Raw genomic sequence first — 12051 nt, forward strand, 5'->3', positions numbered from 1 at the left:
GTTTCCTAAAACGAAATCTACCACAACTTAGAAGATTTTCGAGAATTCAAATATGATTGACATTTACTCGAATTAGAAAGTCATCCTGAATCACTTCAAAGTATTTGGAGACCGTCCCCTATCTAACACTATTCTGCCATTTTTATGGCCCCATCCATAATTTTGATTTCAGAAAGTCAAACAGAAGACAGCTATTTGTAAATCCAGACTCGATGACAAAGACACCATAGGAGCGGCTTATCACTTGAGTCAGTCCCATTCGCATTGAGACAGGATAAAGGAAAGGAAAGTTTCCTGTGTACACAAAACCCATTGACTGTCTGGTGGGTCTGAGAGAATGTGCTGGTCACCCCAGCCCACATCCCATAATTATGCGTTCAAACATGTTTGTCACAAGAGGCAGAGTATTCTAGTTGCTATCAGAACCCTCAAAGAGACTTCATAACATCCAGTTCCACAGATAACAAGTCACAAAGAGGCACTATTCTTTGCAAATGACAATGAATTTTTCATCTCGGGCTTTTGATGTGTAAAAGGACATATATTTAGAAGGAAACGCTTTTATTATGGCTAATCAGAGAAAGGGGACTTTAAAAAAAAGAAAGAAAGAAAGAAAGAAAAATTTATCAGGAGCTTCTTCAGGACAAACGATATGACCCACGGCTTTGTTCCTGGGAATGATGTGCCTTTGAGGACAATGGAAATTGCCACCGGATTGCCTGAGTGCCCCCTCCCCATCAGCCCAAGGCAGCCCCTGACAAACGGGCTCCAGCCTGCGGACATAGTGATGAAAATAGTCTATCGCCTCACATTTATTTGGCATCGTGTGGTTCCCCTGGGTAGCATCCCTCTCTGAGCTTTGCAGACACTGCTGGTCTGCTTGCTAATGACATTAACAGGAGTGTGGAGTCTCGTCTATAAGTGGTGGCCACTTTTAGCATAAGCACATGGTCTAGAAACCTCCAAATTCACTAAATACCCACATGCAAAGGGTTCCCTTAGAACAAACGGCTACTCCTACTGGATCTGACTGCAAAAAGAACCAAAGTAGAAATACCTGTGAGTGTGCATGCACGTTCACGTGCATTGCACATGCACATAAGTGTGTGTTTGAGGGGAAAACTGGGAGAACCCACCATTATAAAAAACAGATATATTATGAAGGAGGAACAATTTAGCCATATTCTTTGCATTACAAGGTCAACTCTCTTTGTGACTGTATTACCATTTCTGTCAAGTACGGCATGTATGTATGTGTGTGTGTGTTGTCCCATGGGTCCTATTTATGGATGTCGTGTCGCGCATTTCAACTCTTTTATATTTTCTTAAGGAAATGAGGTCAGGGCTCAGGGTGGCCTGATCAGCTTACCTCTCAGGTGAAGCTGGCTTCCTCAAGCTCTGGCCACAGTAATTTTTTCCATCTGCTGTACTCAAAGATTTAGTGAAAATAAAAACATCAGAAGCATCTCAGTTCAGGCAATGCTCCTTGCAAAATGCTCACTTTAATGACACTATAATGTCATGCCCCCTTGGTGTGCCATTTTATTGTGAGACTTAATCAAAGGCAAAAAGAAATAAAGTTGTCGAGCTTGGGAGCAGGTGCTTCTTTGTCAAAGTGCCTTCCTGGGGTCAGGGGTAGGGGAGTGGGCCACAGAAGTAGGGGCTTATGCACAAAGGCTGAGTTTCCCAGGGTCTGGGCGGTTGTTTTTATACGAGTCCAGAGGTCTGCTCTGTGTCTGTGTGTGTGCTTTGTGTCATCCAATACATATGGAGCCCAGGATTAAAAGAGAAAAGAACACAATATAGACAGAAACAGAGAGAGAGACACAGAGAAAGAGGGAGAGACTATATCAGGGAGCTTTTCTATAAATCTGCATAGGCCCTGGGGTTACACGTGTATGCCAGGGTACGTGTATCTGCCCATGCATGTTTGGGATTGGGGGCGTCTATGTGAGAGGTCTGTATGTATGTGGTGCACATGTATGACCCGTGTGTGTTCATGTGCCATGTGTAAGCATGTAGGGGTGTGACGTGCATATATAATGTATGTGTTTATGCACATCGTGTGTAGTGTGTGAGGATGCATGGCATGTGTTCACGCATGTGATGTTGGGCATGTGTTCATTGCTCGTGCATGTGATGTGGGTGTATTTGCACATAGTACATGTGCATGCACGTGGTAGTGGGTATGCATGTGGTGATAGTATGAACACATGAATGTGCACTCACATGTCCACATATACATATTTTTTAGCATAGCTGACACACAATGTTACACTAGTTTCAAGCCATACACTACAGTGATTAGACAGCTTTATGCGTTCTGCTGTGCTCACCACCAAGTGGCTACATCTGTCCCCGCACAGCGTCACGACAGTATCATTAACCATACCCTCTATGCTGTGCCTTCTATTCCCATGACTTACTCCATAACTGGAAGCCTGTGTCACCCCCTCCCTTTCACCCATTTTGTCCATCCCACACCCCCTTCCTTTGGCAACTATCATTTTGTTCTCTGCATGTGCAGATCTGATTCTGCCTTTTGTTTATTCCTTTGTTTTGTTTTTTAGATCCCACCTATGAGCAAGATCATATGGTATCTGTCTTTCTGAGTCTGACTTATTTTGCTGAGCATTCTACCCTCTATATCCATGTCACAAATGGCAAGGTCTCATTCTTTTTTCCATGTTTTCATATAATCTGCAGAGTCCTTTATGGACTTGAACTGGGGTTCAAGTGTGTTCGTGGTAGAGAAGTATCTTATATTTGTGGGTACATGTGCCCATCTGGGTTGCCTATGGCCCTACACACTATGTATCAGGGCCAGCCATGGCTATTTAAAAGCATTGAACCTAAGCTCATAGTGGTCACTCGGTTTGGTAAATGTTTTTGAAGAAGAAAAGGGAGAAGAAAAAAGAAAATTCAAAAAAAAATATCAAAATTAGGATGTTTACATTGACATGGATATTGGGATCTAAGGGGTGATATTATTTAATCACATCTCTTCTGTTACGGGTCCTGAACTCATTGAGGAGTTAGACTCACATCTACCCAGCTGCAGTGATCAGCTTTATTTCCAATAACACTACCTTGGAGAACTTGTCTTGACCTGTGACCAGAAACAAATTGCTAATCAGAATGCCAGGCCTCCCTTCAAAGAACAGAGCCGTTCTACTGAGTTTACAGTATGCACAGGCAGAGCATGGAGACATGGGGAGAAGAGGCTGCTGGAAAACAGAGAACCCAGATGGGCCAGATTTTTCACATGCAATGACTTTCTTCCCAGCCAGGGAAGGGAAAAAGGAATAGAGGCTCTTTTCCCAAGTCTCCCATTTTTCCATAAGGTAGATGTTCCTATTTTATGGGTCAAAGCAAAAACAAAAACAGGAGAAAGATTTCCCTTATGACTACAAAGATTTTGCTCTCTTAACCCACCAGGCTTAGGCATCCAGGCCATGGACAACAAAGAAAATGTTCAGGGATTGTGGAGTCCTTATGGGGGGCACATCAGTGGTTAACCAGGACATATTTATGAGGCCACTTTTCCTATGCCCATTACCAGACCTTTGGTTTCTTCCTGAGATTGCTGAGATTTGCTTTCAAAATGGGTGAAGCCAGTTCATTAGTTAACTCCTGTGGGGCTGTATAGATCATAGATTTCCCTATCAATTCCGTTCTTGTCTTTGATCATATCCAGCCATGTTGGGGGAAATCCATTTCCTTCTCCTTGCATAGCTAGCCGCATGTTAGTGCACCCTTCTGACATGTCCTACCCCTTGCTCACCTCCCCTCCAAATGGAAAGTATCCATACATCTGACTGGATAGGTGGGAAGGGAAAAGTCCACATTTATTACCTGAGTGGGTTCCTTCAGGTATATGCCCTCTGTCCACACCATCAGGGGCACCACAGCAGACCAGCACAGTAACTGATCTAGACTAACCCAGCACTGGGTTGTCCCAAGATCTAGACTTGGGGGAAAAATGACAGGAAACCTACTTGGCAATGGTCCAAAGCTGTGTCCTCCACTAATACTGTTCCAAGAACACAATCTAAGGTTTTGCCTCCATGTAAGTTCTAAATTTATCTTTCATGTCTTCTGCCTATTTTATGACTGGATTGTTTGTTCCTTGGATGTTGAGTTTGATAAGATCTTTATAGATCTTGGATACTAGTCTTTTATCTGATAGGTCATTTGCAAATATCTTCTCCCATTCTGTAGGTAGTCTTTTAGTTTTGTTGACTGTTTCCTTTGCTGTGCAGAAGCTTTTAATCTTGGTGAAGTCCCAATAGTTCATTTTTGCTTTCATAGACGTGTCTTGCAAGAAGTTGCCATGGCCAAGTTCAAAAAGGGTGTTGCCTGTGTTCTCCTCTAGGATTTTGATGGATTCCTGTCACACATTTAGATCTTTCAACCATTTTCAGTTTATCTTTGTGTATGGTGTAAGAGTACATGTATCTTTCAATTGGTTTTTAGCTCAGAGATCTCCTCCAACCTCAATAAACGATGCCAGTTGCATGGAAGTTAGGGAGCCAGAGAGGCAGTCCTGGATTTATGTTGGAGTTGGTGATTATGATGTAGATTTGGTTGTTCCCAGTGCCTTTCCAGTTTACAAAGCTCTACTGATTCTGCATAACTCTTTTCAGATCTCTCTCTTATGCGGGTTCCTCTTCCTCTCCATCACCATGTCTAGACCTTCATTGCCTTTCACCAGAATTTTGCCACCACTTCCAAGTAGGCTCCAGATCACTAGTTATGGGCTCCCAACCAATCCAGCTTACACATAATCACTTGTTTAGCCTTCCAAAAACTTTTATTTTCAACTGGCAATCCCTGATCAGGCATATACAGAGATATCAAAATGTCACCCTAGAAGATTGAGCCCTTATCCTACACATTATAGTACCCCACCACCTAGTCCCTTTCCAATTTTGTCTCTATTCCCCCCCCAAATCCTTTTCTCCCAACAAACCCAGATATACCCATGTGCATTCCTTTAAGTCCACTTTTATGCTAATGTAATATCCTAAATAGATTAAATATGAGAATTCAGCCTTTATGCAATCCTCCCACACCCTAGTCATTCCTCCATTCCACTGGATGGCACATGACATGAACATAGATTGTGTCTCCTTTCCAAGTGAAGTTCCCTCTGCTACCTACTGTCCCTCCTCCTCAAACTGAACATCAGCACCTCAAACTAGCTCACAATATGTGACACATTTTTCATGTCAGCTTATCTATGCACATCAGAAGTGTAGATGTGATCATTCCTCTGTGCCTGAGCTCACTCAGGCTTCTCCTCAGCAGACAGAACTTTCAGATGTCAAGGAGGTGGCCACAGCCACAGAGGCCACAGACCACCTCTTTGTCCTCCACCAATCCCCAATGCCTCATATTCCCAATAGTACAGACATCATGGCTCACCCATTTGACTCTAACAATTCAAGCACTGCTGTTTTTGTTCAACACTATCTCAAAGGCAAGCCATCTAGAGAAATCCGAGGTCTGAAAGAGGCTCTATAGTCCAAAGAAGCAGCAATCTGTGCTAAGTCTGCAGGGAAAAGTGATTATACTGAGCTTGAATATAGAAGATGCATGCACCCCCACAGAATCAATACAAGAGCCTATTCGTTGTTGCCTATTTAAGGAACCTTAAAGAGTAAAATCTGACTTTCCATGAATTTATGTTTATATGCAACTCTTTTGAATGCAACCTTAGATTGCATTAGATATAACACGGCAGTACATACTCCAAGTGTCCAAACTGCTCCCTCCTTCCTTTTGATGCAATCCCATCTACTCCTGCCTCAAACCACTGGGCCCTCAGTGATGTCTCCCTCCTCTGTACTCAACTGGATACCCCTATCATTTTTCTGGCATGTTATGCAACCTTGTATCATTACCTATCTGGTTATGGATGGCACATGTGAATGCAGCCATCTCTGTGATGAGATTATAAACCCCTGAAGGACAGGGACCTTATCTCTTAATCTTTGCATTTCTAGAAGCCAGCCAGAATAAATTCTGGATAAACATGTGTACTGTCAATGAAGGAATAAAAATATGGTTCTTTGGAAAGACCCCAAAGTAAAGGTGCCAAGAAAAATGTTTGCATAGTCTATCCACCTAGAAAATGCCTACTCAGCCTTAATGGTCCAGATCAAATTCTGGCTCCTCTTTGGTATAGTTGAAACAAATACAGGCTTTAGGGTCAGCCAGACAGGAATTCAAATCTTTTCTGTACCACAATTGGGTGAGTGACTTTGAATGGCAAGTTGCAGTCAAGCCTTGGTTTCTACCTCTATCAAATAGAAATAATGAGATACACCTTAGAAAGCCAGAACAAAATAACACATAGACAGTGTCTAGATAGAAGATAGGCATGGAATAAATAATAAGTATCAATGTTTTCTTCAGTGCCCCTTCCTCTGTGCTCCCACCACACTTGGTACATGTTGCTGCCATCTTCCTTATACACGCACTATGAATATTTATCTCCCTGTCTGTCTTTTCCACTAGGCTAGATGCTTCTTGATGGCAGGGATTATCCAACATTTTGAGCATTTATTTCAGGCCAGACTCTATGCTAAGCCCTATCTCATTTAATCTTCACAACAAAAACAGTTATGTCCATTTTAATTTAATCCCAACAACATTTAATCCCCAGAACCACCTTTGTCATCTTCATTTTATATATGAGAAAAATGGCCTCGGAGGGCTCAAGAAATTTAACACAATGGAGACTGAAGGGTACCAAGAGACACAAAGAAGTAAAGAAGTCCAGAATGATAAAATAGGGTCATCTTCAAATGAGATGATGGCCGAGGAGCCAGAAGTTGTCCTAATATCGGTTCCCCAGGTCTGGGCGCCACCAGAGTGCCTCGATGCAGACTCTGTTGAAGACCTGGAGACCATGCCACGAAGGAATCCTCCCAACACGGCAGTCTCTAGGCAGAGGTTCCAGAGATTCCACTATGAGGATGCAGCTCGGCCCAGGGATGTCCTCAGACATCTCCAAGAGCTTGCCTGACAATGGCTGAGACCCGATATTCACACAAAGGAGCAGATTGTGGAGATGCTGGTACAGGAGCAGTTCCAGGCCATCCTGCCTGAGGAGCTCAGAGCTCGGGCCCAGAGATGTCAGCCTGGGGTCAGAATCACTGGCTAAGTCCCGCCACTGGGTTCTTGCTCAGCCTACGTGTGAGAGGTAACCAAATGTTCTCTTTGTTGCAAGGATAGTCATGGGGGAAGTGTGAACCTCGGTTTTTTTGAGCTTGCCTTTGACTAGTTGTAATAAGAATCCATCAAAACCCATGTCTGGACCTCTCTCTGGCTGAGGCAGTTCTAATCCCTGGGACTGAGCTCTAGAAAGAGCTTCTGTTAGGACAATCAGCCTGTTGCTTTTTTTTTTGCTCTGCTGAATGCCTCTTTTTTTGCACTTTCTGATATGCTTTAATATATTGTTATGTATCCAAAGCAGTAATTGCTTCAACTTTCAGAATTCTTGACTCTTGCTATGGTGGCATGAATGGAAGCTTCTGTAACCCCACCAGTAACTCACTTGAGATGTCCTTGAAATATTAAAGTTTGGTCCTCAAAAAAAAAAAAAAAAAAAAAAAAAAAAAACAAGTACAAGTAATAGAAGTGGCCCTGGAACCATATCACCCCAAATCCACATCCAGATCCTTAATCTCTTCACTATGTTGGGACCAAGGGTACCTTAGCCATCCTGTGCCACCCCTCTAATACTTACTAGCACATGAATGGCACGAATAAACATTTACAAATTGATTATTTATTTAGTAAATCAAAGGATTCTGATGTCCTGTAACTGAATATCTGTATTCCACCTTGTGACGACCCTATGTCTAGAACAGTGCCTGAGATATGACTGCAATGGCATAAGCAATTTTTTCAGAAAGGGGCTCTAAATTTACCATCTTCCTGTTTCATAGGAGGCACACATTTTCTATATAAAGAAAAATCATAGTTTATATCCCAAAGAGAGTCTCCCACAAGTCCTGAGGGAGGATGTTCATTGCAGCATTATTTGTGGAGACAGAATATTGGAGTGTCAGCACTGGATGAATAGAGAGGCAAAATGTGATAGATGTTCACCCTGGAGTACAGCCATCAGAAGAATGGATCGCAAGTGAGCAAAACAACATGCGCACTTCTTAAAGGCAAAGTGTGAGAAACTAATGAGATTTATAACAGTGCCATTTACACAACACCATTTACATAAGTTTAAAACGCAGACACACAAAGCACAGTGCATGTTTTGGTGGTGTGGTTGGTGATTAAGGACATGGGTTCAAGAGCTCAAATGCTTGGGTTTAAATACCAACCTCATTGCTTAGTAGTTGTGTGACCTTAGGCGAGTTGCTTAACCTTTCTGTGCCTCAGTTCTTTCTTCTATTAAATGGAGATGATAATGGTACTTCACTCATAAATTTGTTATGGCAATTAAATAAGTGATTTATGATTATACATATAGGACTTAGAACACAGCCTAGAGCATAGTAAGTTCTATACAAGTGTTGTTTATTATTTCATTTTAAAAAAATACACACAGAGGAAAGATGCATATAAAACATATTCTATCTACTGGGAACAGAATGGGGAGGGGATAAAAAGTAACAAATACAGACAAATAAGAACTTTGCATGAAACAGTGATGTTAATTTTCTACTTACTTAGAAATATGATTAATTCAGTCCTCTTCAGCTTATATTAAAAAAAAAAAAACTCGAATTTACTGGTTGAGCTGTTACCCACCATTTGCCTTACTGAGTTGGTTAAGTGATAACTTGTAGGTTGTATTTGTGGTATTTGTGTATTTGTAGGTTGTTCAAAATTCAAAAAAACTCACCCTAAAATTAGGATCAATTTTTTCATCAGACAGGACTACGGCAAAGCCCAGCCTGCCCCAACTCCCATTCTGAGCCTCCACAGCCATTGGGTGACAAATGCACAAGCATTCAAGTACCTATTTGGTGCAAGACACCAAATTGGCTACAATGAAGCGAAAGAAAATCATTAATGTAAACTTTTAAAATACAAAATACTAAATTTAAGGACAAGTTGAAGGTACCAACTACAGCTGTTGGAAGCCATTCAAAACTACTTGCAATGAAATCACCAGGGAAACCTTCACGGAAGTGGGAAGCAGCACTAACCCCATCAGCTACTTGAATAACTTCTAATGGTTCTCCTTATTATGTAAGACACTTACACCACAAATCAGCCAAGATCTACACATAAAGGGAAGATGTACGTAACAAAATAATTCTGCGTGGCCTTAGCCTCCAGGAAAAGAAACACCTCCTAATATCTGGCACTATAATTAAGGCAGGCTCAGTCTTCTAGTAGGTGAACCAGCAGCTGTACTGTGGATAGCAGTTAAACATGAGGGAAGTTACTATTCCAGAGATTGAAGAGGGGCCAGGGGATCTATACCAATTTCTCTTGAAACCTATCCAAAACATTAATAATTACTAAACTATCAGCAATAAGACGCAAATGCAGTGACGTGATTATGCCATAGGTGGGGTCCTAATCTTTAAAATGTATGCTTTGGTACAAGTATCAAATGCACATTTTTTGGTTTTTTGCACTACCATAAGCCATCCCAAAATCCAGTCTAAAAGGAGAAGACCTATCACAATAGTACTATTTTTTAAGATTCTTAGCAATTCTAGACTGCCATGGTCCAAAATGATGCACAAGTTTAGAATACAGTAACCTGTCCATGCTGACACTACCTATGTCTTTTTAATTAATGAACAACATGAGATCAAAGCTTGCCTTGGCTAGCCTTATTACTGGAAACCAATAAACCTGGTTGTTTTCCTTCCTCATTTTGATGGAATGGCATTTTAAAATAGGTTCTTGTGAGGAACTCACGTTCTTTGGGGGTCTTGACTTTGTCTCCTAAAATGGTCAGGTCCCCCACTTTCTCACACCATACACAAAAATAAACTTAAAATGGATGTAAGACTTCAATGTGAGACAGGAATCCATCAAAATCCTAGAGGAGAACACAGGCAGCAACCTCTTTGACCTCAGCCACAACAACTTCTTGCTAGGTGTCACCAAAATCAAGGGAAACATAAGCAAAAATGAACTACTGGGACTTGATCAAGATAAAAAGCTTTTGCACAGCAAAGGAGACAGTCAACAAAACTGAAACACAACCTTCAGGATGGGAGAAAATATTTGCAAACGTCTTATCAGATAAAGAACTAGTATCCAACATCTATAAAGAACTTATCAAACTCAACACCCAAAAATCAAAAAATCCAGTCAAGAAACAGCCAGAAGACGTGAACAGATACTTCTCCAAAGAAGACATGGAAATAGCCAAAGACACATGAAAAAATGCTCAACATCATTTGGTATCAGGAAAATACAAATCAAAACCAGGATGAGATACCATCTCACACCTTTCAGAATGGCTAAAATTAACAAATCAGGAAACAACAGATATTGGTGAGGATGTAGAGAAAGGGGAACCCTCTTACTCTGTTGGTAGGAATTCAAACTGCATTCCCCTTTCCACAGCCATTGTGGAAGACAATATGGAGATTCTTCAAAAAATTAAAAACAGAGCTAGCCTACAACCCAGCAATTGCACTACTAGATATTTATCCAAAGGATACAAACATAGTGGTTTGAAGAGGCACCTGTATCCCAGTGTTTATAGCAGCAATGTCCACAATAGCCAAAATATGGAAAGAACCCAGATATCTATCAACAGGTAAATAGATAAAGATGTGGTAAATGTGCGTATGTGTATATACAGAGAGAGAAAGAGAGAGAGACAGAGAGATTGGAATATTACTCAGCCATCAAAAAGAATGAAATCTTGCCATTTGCAACAACGTGGATAGAACTGGAGGGTATTAAGCTAAGGGAAATAAGTCATAGAAATAAGCTAAGGGAAATTTGTCATAGAAAGACAAATACCATATGATCTCACCCATATGTGGAATTTAAGAAACAAAACAGATGAACATAGGGGAAGGGAAGGAAAAGTAAAATAAGATGAAAACAGAGAGGGAGGCAAACTGTAACAGATGCTGGGCTCTAGGAAACAAATGGAGGGTCGCAGGAGGGGAGGTGGGTGGAGGGATGGGGTAACTGGGTGATGGACATTAAGGAGAGCACTTGAAGTAATGAGCACTGGGTTCTGTATGCAACTAGATGAATCACTAAATTCTACTTCTGAAACTAATAATACACTACATGTTAAACTGAATTTAAATTTTAAAAAATTAAATTTAAAATGTTCAAGTCCCTTTAAAGCCATGTCTTTCAATGACTGTATATAGTTATTAGAACTGGATTTTGCTTTAAGTGAACCAAAGCCCAAACAACAGTGGCTTTAAAAAGATAGAAGTGGGGACACCTGCGTGGCTCATTGGTTGAGCATCTGCCTTCAGCTCAGGCTGTGATCCCAGGGTACTGGGATTGAGTCCCACATTGGGCAACCCGTGGAGAGCCTGCTTCTCCCCTGCCTGTGTCTCTGCCTCTCACTCTGTATCTCTCATGAATAAATAAATAAAATCTCTTTTGAAAAAAGATCTGATAAACTTCACAGTCTGACTCCCCTGACAGCCACCACCCATGGCCACGCCTACTTTAAACGAGGCTGGAAAATGCAGTGGTTATTCCAAGTTGCCATGGGCCCATCTAAGAATGAAGGATTCTATTACAGTAGGAGAAAAGGAAAATGGATTTTGGAGGATAATCAGCAAACTCAACCACACTGTTGTTCATGTATTTATATATACCCTCATTTCCCATCTTAGGATAACTATTCCAGTATTCTGTACATTTTCTAAGTGTTACTTCTTCTGTCACTAAAAGAATGCAAAAGGAAAATAATATTAAAATATTTCCAATATTCAGGAAACACTGAGCATCACATTGCAGCTTTCACAGTTGTTACCACATTCAGTCCTCCTAAGGTAGCACTCTCATTTGGGGAAAGAAGATTCGCAGCACTGACATGTGAAATGGGAACATTTAAGCTTAGAGCCCTCC

The 12051-nt window shown here is 41.2% G+C and overlaps 1 pseudogene; it reads left to right on the plus strand.

Annotated features, from left to right (window-relative positions):
* Positions 1–6739: 6739 nt before the first annotated feature.
* On the plus strand, positions 6740–7231 carry LOC125752577 (SCAN domain-containing protein 1-like; annotated as a pseudogene).
* Positions 7232–12051: the final 4820 nt, after the last annotated feature.

The sequence above is a fragment of the Canis lupus genome, chromosome 15, assembly GCF_003254725.2.
Source record: "Canis lupus dingo isolate Sandy chromosome 15, ASM325472v2, whole genome shotgun sequence".
Classification (NCBI taxonomy): domain Eukaryota; kingdom Metazoa; phylum Chordata; class Mammalia; order Carnivora; family Canidae; genus Canis; species Canis lupus.